An 18,544-nucleotide genomic window follows, 5' to 3' on the forward strand; every position below is an offset into this window, starting at 1 on the left:
AGCTGTCTAGGGTGCTTCTACTTACCCAATTCTCTCTCCTGGCCTCTGTGTGGATATGCATGTACGTGTCCATGTGTGTATACACATATGCAAGTGTATGTGTGTTTACTCAAATGACTGGCTCAGCTTCCCAAAGCAGCCGCTTTTGGCATTTGATGTGTATTTCAACCACTATGAGTTCTCTCGTGTTCAACATCTCTTAGGAGGAGGCATGCAGAGACCTGTTACAGCCTGCCTGTACTGTGCAATGCTCACTGGCACGAGGCTGTTTTCTAAGCAGGTCCTCAAAGGCAGTATCTTTCTGCTGAAATCTCAACGGTATCTAATTTGGGGCATGTCTAAAATACATATGCCAGTGGTTCCCACAGCAGCCTGATGCAGAGGCTCGATGCTGCAACTGTGGAAGTTCTAGAGCAGAATTCATCTGGCATTTTCACTGCTCAGCTTAATGCAGATTAATTGCATCACCTCCACTGCCCGTGGAGGTCTGGTGCCTTCGAGTACAGTGTGTCTGGCAATTCCTTCACATTCGCTGTAATGGCATTTTCAGGCTCGCCTGCTTCAGCAAGGGCTTCATTGCTAAGTGCGCTGGAACCTCTTCCAGGGATACAGCTGAAACCCACCACTGTGGATACTTGCCTGGCTTATTTCACCTCCCTCCTTCCCCGGAATGCCAAGTTGGAAGCCCTTCACCCAAGGAGATGGCCAAAGTCAGAAAGCGGTGGCATGGTGCCCGGCGGTGCCACGCCGGGGGCAGCCTCCCGGCGGGGAGGTGAAGCAGGGATGGGCGGGAGTGGAGGGATGCTCGCCCGGCCACGGCGGGCTCAGTACGTCCTCAGTAAGGTGGCAGGTGCCACTCTGCCTGCACCGAGTCCAGACCCCAACACGGGGCCGAATCTAAAGCGTTCGAAGAAAAAAAAAAAAAAAAAGGCAGCAAGCATGGTCTGTCGTGCATTTCTGTCTCTGCACGTTGCATATTTTTACTATCATATTTCTAAGTTGGAGCATTTAAGTTATGTCATAATTTTTTAGGGAAAATAAAAGTAAAGTGAGGAGTTGGTGCCTAGTACCCTCGTCTCCTCCGCTCCTCTATTACAAACCCTGGCTGCGGCTCGGTCCCGTTCACGTCCAGGCCGGGCTGACCCAGCCGCACCGGGCGAGGCTGGCTCAGCACAAGGGCAGGGCAGGGACCACCCGACTGGAGGCCGGGCCCAGGGGCGCACCGGGGCAGAGCCTCTACCGGAGGAGCGCCGGGCGCGCTGCCGGGACCCAATCCCGGCTGCGGGCTCGAAGCGCGCCGGGCGAGGCCCCCGCGGAGGCGGACCCACAGAGCCGCACCGCGGGTTAGGGCTTTCCCAGATGCGGAGCGATGTGACACGGAACTTTTCTCCAGAGTCGAGGCTGCTCCTTGGTGCGTTCACCCCTGAGCGGTCCCGAGCGGTGCGTGTTCTCGGTGGGTGCCTTCCTGCTGCTCCCTCTTGGCGAGGGGACAGCCTGTGAGCCCCGCACGGCGCAGCGCCCGGGGCCGTCCCCTGCGCGGAGCCCCGCGGAGCCGGGCGCGGTGCGCGGCGCGCCCGCAGGGGGGCGCAGGCGGGCGGGCCGCGGCGGTGCGGGCGCGGCGGGCGAGGGGAGCGGCGCGGCCGCGGGGGGCAGCGCGGCGGGGGCGGGCGGAGGGGCGCCCGCTGAGGCAGAGCTCGCTGCCGGCCGAGGAGGGAGCAGCAGCGGCGAGGACGGAGAACCCCGGCGTGTGCCCCTCTGCGCTCCTTCTGCCGGTATTTCGGTGTCTTTTCTTCCCCCGCCGCGCCGCGCAGCCTGCGCTCCGGAGGGGACCGCCGCATCGGGAGGAGCTGTTACTTTTTACAGCCGGCATGAGGCTCCCCGAGGGAACGAGGAGACGCCGCACTAAGCAGCCGGGGAAGAACCTGCTCCTCATCTGTTGCAGCGGAGCCCGGCGGCAGGCGCGGTTCCCCCGGCCGGAGGTGATGGGCACCCGCTGACTCGTGGGCGTGCGTCCGAGAGTGCCTGCATGTATGGCAAACATGGAGAAAATAAAGTAAAAAACGGGGATAGTGGATGAGATGGACGACAGGCAGTGAAATAAAACAGACACCTTCTAAAAGGATTTAATTTGCAAACGGGATTGAAAAGGGTACAACTTCCATGGGAAAATGTGACCTGTTAAAACTGATGACGGAAGATGCCAGCTGTCAGCGCAAACACCTAAACCAAGTAAGTTCCCGTCAACTTTGTTCCTTTGATCTATTCTCTTTCTGAGCTTTTGATTACTTTTTTGTTCCTCTTACAAAAAAAAAAAAAAAAAAGAAAAAAGTCTCTAGGACTGTCTGAGGTAACTTTTTGTGCCAACGCAATTAACATAAAACGACATCGTGAACGCCCTTGTTGGCAGTCCAGAGGACCATTAGGATCTCTTCCTTTCTTTTGTATGTAATAAACATGTTTTTCCCTAGCAGCCGCTGCCGTGGGAAGCAGCATCCATCGGTCACTGGATGACACCTGCAGGATAGCGGAGCGCCCGAGAGTCACAGGGAACGGGCGAGGGCCGCTCCGCGGGGGTGGAAGAAGCTCCGCATCTGCCCGCTGCGTCCGGCACGGGCGAGGGCGGCCGTAGGTGGGAGTCCCGCCGGCCCGGCCTCGCCCCCGTGGCTCCCGCGGGCCCGGACGGCACTGAGCGCACCGCGGCCCCCGGCAGCGCCAGAGCGGGAGTTCACATGTCACGCACACGGGTGGGGTGCGGGAGCCGCGCCGCGGTGCTCCCCGCGGTGCCGGCGCGGAGCCGGGGTACAGCGAGGCTGCCGCTGCTGTCCCCCGGGACTGGCAGCCCCAGGTGGGGTGACCCCGCAGAGGTGCCCCAGCGAGGGGACCTCGCTCGCCGCCGGCGCAGTGTCCAGGGACCCTCCAGAGAAGGGTTTTGTCAGGGGTCCCATCAGGAAGCCGTCCCGGAGGGACCTGGAGGACGGTGGGATGCAGGTGGCTGGAGTAGAGGAGGATGAATTGGGCCGTGGGACGGCTCACGGAGCACAGAAGGGGGCTGGTGGGGTTCATCCCCGCGTGGAGTTTACACCTGCGAGGTCCTGATTCTTGAGGAGACGGGACATAAGCCATGGTCCTGTTGGGAAGAAGCAGCTGATGCTCTGGAGGTTTAAATGCCGGCAGAAATTCACCCCTCTACAAGGAGATGCATCTGCGAAATTGTCTGCAGCTGGCAAAACCTGCATCCTTGTTAATCTAATATTTCCCTGTTTTTACGAGGAAATGTCATTTATGGACTTTTGTTTTACTGGACTCAGTTGAGTGATTTCCTGTTAGCATGGCAACCAAATTTTATATTTCTTTAAGCATGACTTTTGAGATGGCTCTTCCAATGCTACAACACCTTTTAGGTGGAAGTAAATAAAAACACTTTCTAGTCTGTGTTTTTGTTACAGTAAATGGGTACTCCTCAAAAAAAGAAAACAGTAACATATTGCATCTTGTTTTAACCTGAGAAAGAAGTATTTCTCTTTATAAGAAAAGTGCACATAGAGATTCTCTATAAAATTAGGTAAGTATAGACAGAATGGGAATTGTTTAACTTCTACAAACTAAGGTAAATACCAACATTAATGCACCTCTAAGTCCAGTCTGCTTGAAATTTCAAATCTAATTGTACTGCAGTGACATAGATGCTTCAGTGTTTACGTTACTTGCTCCAAAGCCCAGACCTGGATAGCTTAGCAGGGTTATCTGTGCAAGCATACTGAATTTTCCATTAATGTAACCTCATTCACATAAGCGAGAGTTTTATGTACAGTCAGAGAAGACAGGCATCAGAGTGAGACTGCTTTAGATCTGTCTTAGAATAGCAGAAATTCTGGGTTTACAGAAGACCTGAGTTTACATCCCTTTTTCAAACAAGACTCAGAAATGAGCTTTGTCCTTTTATGTTAAAATAGCTGGAACCACACGGTTTGGTTTTCCTTTAGTGTTGCCTTCTACAGTGAAAAATCTTGGTTTTGTTTGCATAGGGATTGAGTTCTTTAGTATTTTTTCCCCTGTTTTTCATCAGCTGTTCAGACTTGTTAGATGAGACTTTATTTGGAAACATCAAACCAAAAATATGTCTGTCTTTTAAATTTAACTTCAGCCACTTACTCTGACTCTATGTATAGTAGTCATTGCCCTTAAAATAGCTCCAGAAAAAAATTCCATTTCTTCTTATCTCATGTTATTTAGAGCCAAATACTGCTAACTGAAATTTAAGTCAATTGAGGTCACTACAGATCTTGTATGATTTTGATTATCTTTCTGAGATATCTTTGCTTATCTCCTGAAAATGTTGGATTCCAAGCAATGAGGTGACAGTAGAATTGCATTACTGCAGTGTGGAAAGCCCACCAACTATATATTAAAGGACAGACATAGAGAAAACTGTTAAGGGAGTAGCTTTCACCTTTGCATTTGTGTGTATATGTTGACTGAGTTAAATGACAAGGGAAAATGAGCATGACTGCTTCTGCCAATTCCTGAGACTTGTCCCCATGCCGATCCCCATGGCAGCTTTTTCTGGTATTTGATTCACTGGAGTGAAGAGGAATCAACAGGGAAAATCCTGTGTGGCATCTCTGCCTGCCTCTGGTGATGCTGGTGATTAGTACTAAAGGGACTGAATTAATATTGAAAATAATGACTAAATCATTAAAACTTTTCTTACAGAAAGGCAACATAGAAGCAGGAAGAAGACTGTTTTAAGAAAGAGCAGGCAAGAATAGATGAAGCATTGTTCTGTTCAGACACTTAATGATTTTATGAGTATCAGATTTATCATTACTTTTTCTGTTTAGTTTGAAGTAGTGGTGGGTTATATTCTGCTTACTTTCTCAATTATATTTTTAATTACTGAGAGAAGGTTGAACGTAAAACTCTGTGTATAAATCAGTCTTCCACTACCATGTTTTGTGACAACAACAAAATCTCAGAAACCACCTGTTTAGGAAGTCCTGAATCCAGAGGCCAAACTTGCCCTTACTTTACTACACTGAAACTACTTTAGGTAGTGTAGCATATTGTTAGTATAACACCAGCAACAACTTTACCAGGGTTCTCACATCCACTGGGATTTGTGGAAAAAAAAAAAAAAAAAAGAAAGCACCTGACTAAAATTATAGTAATTAATATAGTTTTATGTAGTCAATAAAGAGGCTGAGCAAATTAAATCTTCTTTCTGTAACAGATACTTATGCAGAAATCCTTCAGAGGCGCTTTATCATTCAGTCAAATAGAATTTGAGACTGTCAAGAGGAACAACTGAAAATAAGACATAATTTCTTTGCTCAGTGATTTAAAAGTTTTTCAGTGTGCCATGAAGACAAAACGAGCAAATAAATGAGTTATCTGTTGTATGATGTTCTTCTTGGAGTTGTGGGTTGGTTTTTTTTTTTTTTTTTTTTTTTTTTTTTTTTTTTTTTTTTTTTTTTTTTTTTTTTTTTTTTTTTTTTTTTTTTTTTTTTTTTTTTTTTTTTTTTTTTTTTTTTTTTTTTTTTTTTTTTTTTTTTCTTTTTTCCCTTCAAACTTCTATTTTGGTTTAAATTCTTGAAGTATTTCCTCTAGTGTTTTACAACCACATATTTCTAATTTAGATCGTGACTGGTGTGAGACAAAAACTGAAAAGAACTTTGGACAAAAATTAAGGATTTTTACAGCTAAGCTCTTTTTCAGCAAATGTGGGCTGAAGTGGGACAGGAAAACTTCCTTGAATTTGAGTAAATTTTAGATCTGTCTATGATTATGGACTGATCAAACCTAATCTCTGAAGTCTGTGACAGCTTCTGCAATTGCTTGGTCACTGAGTCTGTGCTCAATGCATTAATCTCAAAAGCCTCTGGCATACTTGTGCCTGTCAGATGAACCATTTGAATATTATAGTAATATTATGGTATATTATTTGATGGGTAGAAAGGGTAACAGTAGATGGAGAGAGATTTTTCACTGTGCTTTTCTGAGGCAGGGCTTGTTGGATTCTTCTGTAGATATTTTCCCTATATCATTGAAAACTTCTGAGGAGCAATAAACCTTTGCCCGGGAGGCAAAGGCCCCCATCCCACCACTGGTGCATGGACAGTCACTGAGCAGTCAAGCCATGTGGTGGTGTTCCTAAGCTCTTCCAGTCCTAGCTGAGTACACACTGGTTTTCCAGGATACACAAGATCTTTTTGGTTTGGTTTGGTTTTTGAAGTGATTTCTTCTGATACCAGTTTTTAAGGTCTACAAATACATCCTTGCTTGGATCAGAGAATAATAAATCTTATTATACCTGCATTCACACCTAAGACCATACTGGGAAAACAGCTACTAGGCTCCTCATGTCCTTGTGCCAGCTAGTCATGCAAAGTGCAGTTCAGCTGACTTAGAGATGGCACTGTAGGCCAGGACATCAGTGTCCTGCCGGTCTTGTAGCAATCAGGCTATCCTTTTGTGGCTCCATCTGTGATAAGCCTGAACTGACATGAAATAACTATTTGTCAGCTACTAGGTGAACTTGTTGTAGTTCTGTTCCTTTCTTAGACAGAGAAAGGCAGTAGAAGCAGAGAGTAAACCATCCTCTGTATTTTGTTGTCTCCTTTATAGCAGAACAAGCATCCTCTAGAGGTGCCTGTCTTTGTAAACTATGCAGCAAGAGCCAAGACAAGGGACCTTTCTTCTTAAGCTAGATTAGCTGAATCCCTGCTGTGCAGAGCAGGCTGTGGTAGTACATCATAAAGGTTGAATAAGCATAGAGGTCAGTAGATCCAGGACAAATGGTTGCAATCATCAGGCTAAAATGTACGTTCAAAAAAAAAAAAAAAAAAAAAAACCAAACAAACCAAAACATGCATACTTATAAACATGCACACGCTCCAAGGTGCTATGCTAACAATCCGTAAATAGCATGAACTTGGAACTGCCTGTTGGACATACCCTTCTGTAAGTTTGCCAGCTGCCACCACTGCAATCCAGCTTCCTTACACAGAATTCTTCAAAACTTAGAGTCTTATGCAAACTCTCAACTACTTAAAACTTTTGGCACTTTTCAGCTCTAGTGTCTGGTTCTCATATCTGTGAGAGAGAGGCAGCTGCTGCCAAAGAGCCCGGGGAATTTCTCAGTGATGGTCGAGTAGTGGGGATGATTATTAACCCAGGTCATAAAGCATGAGAGGAGCATTAATATAGCTCTGTATCAGAGAGAAGTTTGCCTGGCCTGAGAGCTTCGCTTACTCTTTATGTAGGCATTCTGCTAGTAAGGACCTTGCTGTAGTAGACTTTGCATGAGATTGAGTGGGAATTGAAATTTCTCTCTTTTTCTCCCTTTAACCATCATTTAATCAAAGTACCCACTCACATCAGGGGAAGTTAGCAGTCCTAGGAAATCAGTACTGTCCGGTGTCCATTAAATTAATGGACAAACCTTTGCCTGTGTTCCTTCTGTGATGCTCTAAATCAAGGGAAGAATACTAAAAGCCTCTATTTTGAAGATGATATCTGCAGCATTCCCTACCATACAGATGTTTTTAGGAGAGTAGCAGTTTGGTGTCAGACCTGAGAGTACTGGACTAAGAAGATGGAGCACCAAGTTTACATTCAATGAACATGATATTGCCTTCTGTATTTTTTCTTCCTAAAAATTGATGTAATTTAAATGTAGTTCATCTTGTCAATAAATATTTTATTCCATGCATTGATTTGCTACTGTCCTTCCAATTATAAAAGTAAAACAGGCCAATTTACTTTTTTGAGTAAAGGAATGAACAATGGGATTGTAGCAGAAATAGAGGATCATATTACCTCTGATTTAAGGCTACCCCCAGTACATTTGTATATAGTAATTTAAATAAAAAACATTTTTTATGACAAATTTAGAAAGCTCTATAAAAGGATTTTTGCAGCAAAGGTCTGTTGTTTATTTTTCACCTATTCCCCACAATTTTGACTGTAGCTGTAAACACCAATCACTTACATTCCTTGTATAGTCACTAGAGAGAGACAGAAACCTCTAGTGAACAAACTAATCCATCCAATTTATACCTGACATAGAGTGGAAAGAATCAGGTATTTGATTTTGGTGATTGTTGTTTGATTTCACAAGCTGATGTAAGGCAAGAAGAACCTTACCCTAGCGGTGTCAAACCCCCCCCCCCCCCCCAACCCCCAACCATTTTCAGAGAACACAATAAATAGACAGGTCTCTTCTAAGGTCTCTTAATGTCCTATTGACTTTCATGATATTGATGTAGATATCGTAACAATAACAGATGGCTGCAATAGAATTTAAATGTCCCGTTGTCTGTTCTTACAGTTTGGAAGAGTTTATGGTTGCATTGGGTAGCTGAAATACAGCTTCTAGCTGTGCCAAGGGAAATAGGAGTGTTAGCTGGACTGTTGCAAAAGAAGGACATACAGTTCTGGGTGCTCACATCCTGCCTCCTGTGAGTGCAAGGTGTCTCTTTTCTGGAGAGAACACATTGCATCTGTGGGGCAAGGGAAAGCAAACACAGATTCTCTTCACATGCTCTCAGCATTGCCAATGCCACAGTGTATCTTGGTCTACCGAACACATCATTACAACAAAAATTATCTCTCAATGATGACATTGTTTTAACTGCTGTTCATGTGGAAATGTTCATTATTATTAAACACTTCAAAATCAGTGCTTCATCTGTGCTTCAGCACTGATTGCTGCATGGATCCTTCCTATCTTCCACTGGAAAATAACCAAAGTATCCCATTTGTGTTTTGCTTATACTGACAGCATTTTTTTAGATTGGGAGAGATACTGGACATTCATTTTTGATGGTAATCACTGAAACTGATGGGAGCTGTAGTCAATCCCTTGGACTTGTTTATGCTGGCATAGTGATTTTGTTTTTCAAATTTGGTGTGTTCTATAGTACATTTATACCTGCAACACCATCAGTTTCAAAAACATATGCTTTCCCTATAGAGGCATTAACTACCTAGCAGACTCCCTACATAAAGAATTTTTGGTAAATAAAACCAAAACCAAGTTACCTACAGAACAGTTGGCTAATTTGCCTTAAGCCTCTTAGCTACAAAACTGTCACTCAAAAGGCAGTAACTAACTGCTTGTCTTTGAATTCATCTAGACAGAGTAACGTCAAACCTGTGAGCCTGTATGGGTTTTAGAAAGAACTTGGTAACTTCAGAGGGTGATTCATATGACCTATCTTGAAGAAAATTAATTGCCCTCTGCAGGGGGTGCATTTTTTCCTATTTGTAGTAAGGGAAAATTGGGATGACAAACCAGCTTTGGCTGTCAGTGTTTTGGATTCCTATCCTATCGAATATGTGTCTCTCCTTTTTTTTTTCAAATGTTTTAAATTGAAGCACTTTATCGTGTCACATAGTGATTAATAAAGCTTCCTAAGTCTAATATGAAGAATGTGCTGTAGTAATTTTTCAAAACTAAGTAACCTGGTACCTGTGGCGCAGAGATCACGTATTGCAAATTGATGGCATAGGTAGGTATCTGCACTAATGCCTGGGCTGTAACTACTCTCATATTTTCTTGTAAAAGACATCAAGATCAGTGCAGAGCAATTGAAAAATAATATTTTTGTCTGCCCAATTACATAAAAATATTTTATTAATGATTGTTTAACTTAGTGATGTTAACTTCGTGCATATTTGTTTATGCACTGATGCCAGTGGTACCAAGTGCGATTTGAGATGATTACATTTATTTTGCTGCAACGTCTTTACGTAAAACTAAACTTTCACATAACTCTTTTTACTTTTGTTAATTTAAAATTTTCTTCTTTCACAAGACTTAAAGCAAGCAGGTGGAGCAGAGATTTGAAACATCCTTCTTTTCAGTGTGATTTTGCCCTCAGGGGAGGGAAGCAGGGGATGCTCAGAGAGCTGGGTTGCATTTCATTGGTTGGGTACTAGTCTAGGCTCAGAGCTGCACTGACTGACTGAACTAACTGACTGCATAAGCTGGGTTTATAGGGATGGGTTAGGATCAAAGAAGGATTTCTCAGTCATCCTGAGAAATCATTTCAGTCATCCTGAGTAAATTATGCTACCCAAATCCCACATGTCAGGGTACTTATTTTCAGGAAGAGTCATTGCTGATTAATAATTCTTTTCAGTGATAATATACAACCAGGTTTCTCTTAAAACCAAGGTTTGCTGACTTTGGGTAAGATAGCAAGGGCATGAGTATGACTTTGAGGAGGATAGAACGGACAAAACAAGAGGCTTTACATTTCAAAGAGGTCACGTAAATAAGCGTCAATGAAGACCATGAGAATTGAGAGACACTAGTGCATTCAGATAGGTCAGCTTGTGCCCATCATACTCCCACTGACAGTTAAGTAATAGACATATTTAAAGGCTTGATTTTCTTCTGGAAACATAGTGGTTTGTTAGACAATATAGTGGGGCAAAATGGCATTTTAGTTATCTTACTCCATTAGTGTTTTCTTGCCTAATTCTTGCCTAATTGCCTATTTACTGTTATTTTAACACTTTACTTAAACCTATGAAAAAGAAAGTCTACAATAAAAATTACCTAAACCAATCAACAACTCATAATAGTAGAGCTTTATGGTCAGTGCATGATGGAATTCATTTTAAGAAATAAGATTCTCTCTGTGTTTTCTAATTTAACCTTAATTCAAGAAAGTATTCAAGTGTAAAGAAGATTTGGTGTTCTACTGAAAGCAGAGCTTCAGAGGATGCTTCTTGTTAAGTGTTGGCTTTGTTCCTCTTCTTAGTATGAGACATTTTCCTGAATATTTATATATTTGTTGTAGGTTGCTACTGTGTGTGTTCTTTGGTGTTAGAGAAATATGAAGATCACAGATGAATTTAAAATGATAGTAATTGTCAAAGTAATTTGAAATTCTAACACACTTATATGAAATTTTACAAAATACAAAATGAAACAATTGTGCCTTCTCATCAATCATACATGTGTTGGTTCACATGGAAAATTTAATTTTGAACATTTGTCCCCTTGCTTTCAAGAGAATTATAATGCTCTGGCAGCTTCTTGTTTCTTCTCAATAATTTAGCAGTTTATGAAAAATATATTGTGTCTACTTCTCCACTGTGATGCAGTCAATGCAATTACAAGTTGTGGAGAATCTAATCCAAAATCTTGCCACTCTTGAGTGTTTTAGAAAAATATGTAGTCCTAAAACATTTGCCATCGTTGCCATGGTTGCAACCTGCATCTGTCCTGTGTAATACACAATTTTCTCCATTCCCTGTCTAAGTACTTTTTTCTGTTGCAGTGTACAGACTCATATATTGAATCTTCATGGAGGGAAGCAGCGAATCTTTCTTTTAAGTATACTGCTGTAGTTGATGAGAACTAAAATCTGACTGCATCTAAGAATTCCTGCTTCTTTCTGTTGCTGGGAGGTTTGCTTTTAGATGACAATCAAGTAGGAAATGACACGTGCAATTTTTAAATCAAATTTCCTTTTTAATAGCTTGTAAAATATTCAGGAGCCATTCTGAACAGTTTTTTTATAGAATTGCCAGAAAACTGATTACCATTTCAAGGGTATAGCACATCGAATGAAAACAGTCTTGGAATCTCTATTATAAGCAAAACTCTACTGTACTATTATATATTAAATATGTTCAAGCTGCTATTAATACTTCTAATAGAACACATATACTTTATTGAACCTAAGGTAAAATAGTTTCAACATTTTATCTACTTATGTCAACCATGAAAACAGGTTGTTGTATTATGAAGGAATGATCAAAATTTATGTTCAGTTTCCTCAATTTTTTTTTTAAATCTTGTGACATTTCAATAATTCTTCTGAGTAGCAGCTCAAAACACTGCAGTAATAGTTTCCAATATGGGTATTCCACTACCAGGTTTAATAGGAAAGGCAAATAATTCTGTTTATATTTTAATAATTTTGAAGGTAATAATAGTGTCTGCATGCATAATAGGAATGGTTTCCATATTTATGGATGCCCCAATTGTATTCTTTGCCAGAATATACTTATAGATACTTACAGTTTTGTGCATATATACAAGTAGTGCACTTCTTTATATACACACGTAGCAGAAGAATGCATGTATATTTACATATATAGAGAGATATTTATGTGCACTGTGTGATTGAGGCACATGAAAGGTTAATTTTTGCTCTAGTGAGTGAAAGAGAAGAGCTACCCAGAGATCAGGAATCCAACCTATTAAAGTGTCTATATTGTGTGTGTACTGCAGAGTGATGTTTGTATCTTGTTGAGATTATTTACCTCTCTCTGCACTTATATGATTAAAATGCTATGAGAGTGAGTCCAGCTCTTGGCCAGGTATGGCTTCTTTGCCACCCCAAACAGAGAAGAGCTATGAATTTAACTTAATGGCAACCAGGACATGGAAAATTTGTAGGCAGTTCCTTTTCTCAGGTGTTTAGAGACTCGTTGAAAGTGGAGGCTTCTTGAAAGCCAGCAATTTCTGGCCATAGAGCTGACAGCTCTAACACTGTGCAAACTTAGGCACAGCTCCTACAAAAGAATTTTTTCCTTAAGTCTAGTAGCAAATACAGCTTGACCAGGACTGATCCATTATCTTTCACTTTGTTATGCAGAAGGAAATTTTTTTGGTAGACTTTTATGTAGAAATAATAACTCATCCAATTAAAAACACAGCAGTCTACTATTCAGCTTCATGTAAGTCTAACAAAAACATTTTTAACTGTTTGATCCTTAGATGAACTGCACATGTCAGCTGTCAGGGAAAACTTCTGAAAGAAGGCAGGATACTCTTGTGCTGCACTGCTTCAAAACTTCCTCAGAAACCTCCTTTTGAGTGTACAGACTAAAGTTTACATAGTATGAACTGAAAAGGTAGTCCAGAGAAGGTGTGGCTGCCCCATCCCTGGGAATGTTCAAGGCCAGGTTTGATAGGGTTTTGAGCAAGCTGAGCTAGTGGGTGGCATCCCTGCTTATGGCAGAGGGATTGGAACTAGATGACTTTTAATGTCCCTTCCAACCCGAACCTTTCTATGAATCTGTGATATTAATCTTCAGGATCCTTGTGGAGGTTTTGCAAAGGGTCATTGCAGCAGCAGAAGCCTTGGAGCTGAATATCTTTTGTGATTTCCAGCACTTAAGAAATGTTGCAAGAATAAAGGAGGAGGATACAGACACAATGAAAAAGATGTAAATGGTGTATATGATCAAAGCCTGAGTCATCAGTCATCAGTATATATCATCTGCAGATAACTTATCCACTGCTGTTTAGTGCTAGTTGGTAACTTATGCAGTGAAACTGGTAGCTTCCCAGTAAGTGCTAAATGCTACTAATAAAATATGAGGATTTGAGTTGGAGTGCCAGGTCAGAAACAAAGATGATAGCCAAAAGCTGTACACAAAATAGATTTGCCAGCTCGAGTGAAGTCAGTAGCAGCAGTTCTGAAGAACAGATAAAGTCTATTTTTGCTGAGGTCCATAAAGCAGGCTCTTTTCTTCATGGATTGGGTGATAGATTTTCACAGACATGTTTTCACAGTTTTTTCCTCAAATAGCCTACTCTTATCTCCTTCTTGTTTTATAAGCATATATTCCATTTTTAATAATCATAATTATTTCAGAGTGTCATACAAAAAAACCCAAACTACACAACGTCTGTCCAAGTGCTAAAACACAGACAAACCTGAGGGTACTGGGATTCCTCCTTCAGCTGTCTAGGCCTTGAATGCCAGTGCGGCGAAACTGAATAGTCCTCTTCTGGGGAAAATCATTGTTGTCAGATATACAACAACCTCAGAAAGTCCATTATTGAGTGAGAAATCCTAAATAATCATAGCTTAATATCTCTAGACTGCTGCCAGTAAATCTGTCTCTAATCAGAGGGCTGAAGTTGCAAAAAAAGGTAACAAGTGCAAGCCTACTCTCTCTCCTTTTCTTCTGCTGTCTTCTGTGCTTTTAGTAGTGGCCAGAAACATGACTGAAGTAAAACAGATAAGTACAGGCATCCCCAAGGTTCCTATAATGCTGAAAACAAGGAGAGGACATTTCCAAAATGTCTATTTCAAGTTTTATAAAAAAAAAAGAAAAAAAGAAGTTGCTACAGAATTAGAGGTGTAAACTGGATTAGAGTTGGGAACAGAAAGCAATAGTAATTAACACTATTTTGAAAGAAGGTTTAGCAGCTGTTCAATTTCAAAAGATTGAGAAGCTGTTCAAGGAAAACACACAGACTAGGAGGAAGCACACCGGGGAATAGACAAATATTGAAGAGATTACAAAGAGGTTTTAGGAGTAGATAAAACTGTGGTTTGCTGATGGGGAAAGAGATGACTGGAAGTAGAAGATTAAAAGATTGAATGATACAATAAAGCTAGATCACAATGAGTCAAAAAGTTATAAAAATGACTTGCTTTGTCATTTTCTAGTGCTGATGACTGAAAGGGGTAGTAGTAATTTGAGAAACAGTAGGTTTTAGGCTATACAATAACTAGAGCTATTGAATTGCATTTGTAGTGTAGTTGTATTTATACACATGTTAATTCTGCATTGCTTTCTGACCTATACTCTTTGGCACATTTAAACAAAAATCCTGTAATAATGAATTTATTTATCATTTCCTTAACCCCATCCTACCTAACTAAGTCAAACTTTGCTTTGCTACTGACTTCCTTTGTGATATTGCTTCAGCTGCTGCATAGTTGTAATGTCTTGGGTATTTTAGCAGCAGTCAGGGTTGAGAGACGCTATGAGAGGTGGGACAAACTGGCTTACTGGAGTGTTGGCAGTAGAGGATGGAGCATTTTACCATATACCATTTTGGAGACTTCATATGAAAGAAACCAAAGAGTGCATTAGAATGTGCTTAAAATTTCCTGGGAAAACATAAAGAAAACAAAATATTATAATACCACTGGAGCCTTAAATAACATTATCTGCGTGACACCAAAGTCAGCTATGTAGTATTGTCGATGTAAGTGCTGAACTACAGTGGTCCTGGCAACTTTTGAGAATCAAATGTATCATGCATTTGGGTATATAAAATTCTTAATCATATTTAATATTCTCTAGCTGTTGAATAAGAAGCAACACAGACCAAGAACTAGTCAGTGTCTTGGCAGTCAAGTAGGAGAGACTCCAAACAAAGAAATAGTTAGAACAGGTCTCTGAAAATGAATATACTCTACTTGAACAGACAGATGAAGCTGGAAAATAAAAACAATCAATTTTTTTTCAAATAAAAACAGTCGAAAGATTGCCTTTTGAAGTGTCAACTAATCTTGATAATTCGTCTCTTTCAAACTATTGTAAAAATTGTATTATTACTTTCTCTAGATGTAAGTGTTGATTTCCTGAGTACAGGGTATGCGTTACCTGTGCAAAGTAACACAATGAACTTGTAAACCGTAGTAGATTACAACCTAGAAAATAGATAATAATTTATGTGAAGAAAATAAACTGTTTTGACATGATTGGAAATTTTTCAACTGATTTGAATACAGTCACAGCCTTACTACGTGCATCTAAATTTTTTAAAGCCTAATAGCATGTGTTTAACAGTGGCAAAATGTCTGTTTATAGACAGAAGTACAGTAACAGACTACCATTATATACCATTGTTTTTTGTAGTACTCTCCCAGACTCCAGTTTTAGTGCACAGTCTTTCTTTGCCAGATACAGTTTCTCTGTGTTTTGGAATCCTCTCTGGGTTTTCATTTCATAAACTCATCCAATCTTCTGTGTAACCAATAGATAATTTTAGCATCTTCAAAATCCTTCAGCAATGAATTCCTCAAGTAACTGCCCGAAGACTCATCAGCTCCTTTTTTTCTTGGACCTGACTCTTTCTGCCTTTGTTTGATTGCTTCTGGATACCTGAAAAGCCAGTGAACAATTAAGCCGTGTCTGTCCTTTACTAATTACACAGACCCGTATTACACCTTCCATTTGTAATTCTTTTACAGAGTGAAGATTTGTCTCTTACTTTGTCATACCACTTCTGGGAGGTCTTGCGTTTAATCATTCTGCTACCCTTGTCTGAGTGTTTTTTGATGCTACTGGCTCCTTTTTTTTGAGATAAGTAGCCTAGTTTGCATTAGTATGAGTGAAGCAAATTTTGTTTGACAGGAAGTGGCATAGTAGTTAGAGAAAATTCATCTTATCTTTTGGGAACCATAAGCCCAAATTGTTTGCCTTGTCCCTTTTTATAAAAGAAGAGTTACAGAGCACTTTTGTTTTCCGTCAAGCCAACTTGGCAGAGGTAGCTAAGGCATGTGGGAATATGACTGGTCATGACTTATTTAGGCATAGACAAGAAAGGAATATTTGTAAATTATCTTGTAGTTTGTTTACAGCAGTGTATTTCGATGCTGGAAGCATATCTTCTATTCTTCTAATTGGAATAAAGATCAAACAGCTCTGAAAAACCTGAATCATTGTCTTGTAGAAATGCTTGTTAATGCTAGTAATCAGTTCTTTTAGTTCCTCTACATGTGTTAAAATTCTGCTTATTACTCACTGTAGCATATGGATTTAATGCAAATTGTAGAAGAACTTTCACTATTCACTTGAACTTTCACTGGTTTTGCACTCTAATGACTTTCTGTCCAGCTGGTCTTGTCATTCTAAGTTTGTTAAAAATGCATCTCAGGCTGTGGAACTGTAGAATTTAAGAGAATAGGAATTTACTGAGTCATATAATACTGAAAATAAGAGCAGGGAGACTACTCACTGAGCCATGTAGGATCCACTGTTATTTTCTGTCTTTTGCTCGCTAATTACATGTATCACAAAGTTACAATCCTGCTTTTTCTTCAAACTTGAAGGGTATATTTTAAGTGTATGTGTTTCTCTTCAAGGCAGCCTAAGAAAATAAATAAGAGATTCTTTAACAAAAAGTTAACAGTTCAGTTGGTTTTCAATTTTGCCTGTTGGGAAAAGGAGTCATCATTTAATCTCATTTCTCTCACATGTACTTGACAGAAATAGAATTTATATTGTTGTACTGTTGAGATGCATTCATAGTCAAGTTCCCTTCAGTTGGCACTGACGGAAACATAACCCAGCCACGGGCTAGGACAATTCTCATTTTCACCAGAGTAATGTTGATGGTATTGACATAGATCACACACTCTGACAACACTTCTCTACCCAAACCCATGGGGCATCACACATTTGTGCTACTCTTTCAGAAAAAAAAAGGCTCAGCCTGCATTGTTTCATTTGCATCCATTCCACAAGCTTCAGTCCTTCATGTACTACTCTAGTGTGGGTCCCTTCTATGGGGGATAGACTGCTCCAGCACAGGTTTCCTCCAGGGTCACAGCTTCCTTTGGGCACATCTATCTGCTCTGGTGTGGGGTCCTCCATAAGCTGCAGATGGGTCTCTGCTCCCTCATTTGACTCCCGTGAGTTGCAGGGGGACTATCTTCTTCACCATCATTGCCTAAAAGACCGCAGAGAAAAAGACTGCAGGCCAATTTAGTGTAGGAGATGATGAAGAGAGCAGATCCTTCAGAGTCCCTAGGTCTAGAGGAATACATACCGCATGCACACCCTCTTACAGTGGTTCTGAGGGTTCATGGTTTTATAATGTGGTCCTTCCAATCCCAATTTGTCCACCCCCAGTTCTGCCCCATTCTGGCCCCTTCAGGAATTGGATCTGGGGGGCATTTGGGACCTCTTCGTTTTCATCTTCATCTTCTTCGCAGCACATACAGTCCTTGGAGTTCCTCCAGAGTTCTGGGCTTGAAGTCACTGTGTCTGTTATCATCTGGCCCAGGCCAAAGGCTGCAAGGGAATCTTTGCTCTGGCACCTGAAGCACCTCCCCCCTCCTTCTTCACTGGAGGTGTCTGCAGGGATGTTTCTGTCATGTTTTCTGACTCCTCTCTCCAGCTGCTGTGATGCAGCAATTCTTCCCCTTCTTCATTATGTTCTCATGGAAGCGCTATCACTGTTGATGATGGGCTGGGCCTTGGCCAACAGGGGTCCACCTTGGGACTGGTTGGCATTGGCTGTACTGGAAATGGGGAAAGCTTCTGGTATCTTCTCACAGAAGTCACTCCTGATGGCCACCCTCGCCCCCATGAAAACCTTGCCATGCAAACCCAACAGATCAAGACTTAGCTCCTCTAAACTCATTATACTAGTTCAAAAAGCACACTCCTCACATTACGTCTTAATGTCTCAGCAACTAAGGGGTCTCACTTCTCATTAACAAGTTTCTTCCTTTTCTTCTTGAAGTCATTGTACTTACCTGCAGTGGTCCAAAGCAGATGTTGTTTATCCTGAAGAAACACACTTTCTAATGGCACTGTTATTATTAACAAAAGCACATTATAAAAAAGGGATTAGACAGTGATTGGTTACATCTTATCTAATTTTACGAACATGAATAAAGAAATAGACATCCAAAATTTTAATTATTCATTGGTGTAAAATTAAAAGTAACTATCATTTCATTTTAAGGCTGCTAGGGATGCAAAAGTATTTACACATACATTTTGGAGGTAATTATCAACAGAAATTATTATCTTGTTTATG

General features: G+C 41.1%; 1 protein-coding gene across 2 annotated transcripts in view; it reads left to right on the forward strand.

Annotated features, from left to right (window-relative positions):
• Positions 1 to 1,291: 1,291 nt before the first annotated feature.
• The window catches only part of TRPC4 (transient receptor potential cation channel subfamily C member 4), a 137,316-nt gene continuing 120,063 nt past the window's right edge, over positions 1,292 to 18,544 (forward strand). Inside the window, exons 1-2 of one of the 2 annotated variants that reach the window (XM_027892776.1) lie at positions 1,292 to 1,453; positions 1,812 to 2,229. The gene's annotated coding sequence lies outside the window, so the exon portion shown is untranslated. Of the gene's footprint in view, positions 1,454 to 1,691; positions 2,230 to 18,544 lie in introns of those variants that run through there. The other variant, XM_027892775.1, reaches the window with a different exon arrangement.

The sequence above is a fragment of the Empidonax traillii genome, unplaced genomic scaffold (assembly GCF_003031625.1).
Source record: "Empidonax traillii isolate 1590-97213 ecotype Southwest subspecies unplaced genomic scaffold, ASM303162v1 scaffold367:size622293, whole genome shotgun sequence".
NCBI lineage: Eukaryota > Metazoa > Chordata > Aves > Passeriformes > Tyrannidae > Empidonax > Empidonax traillii.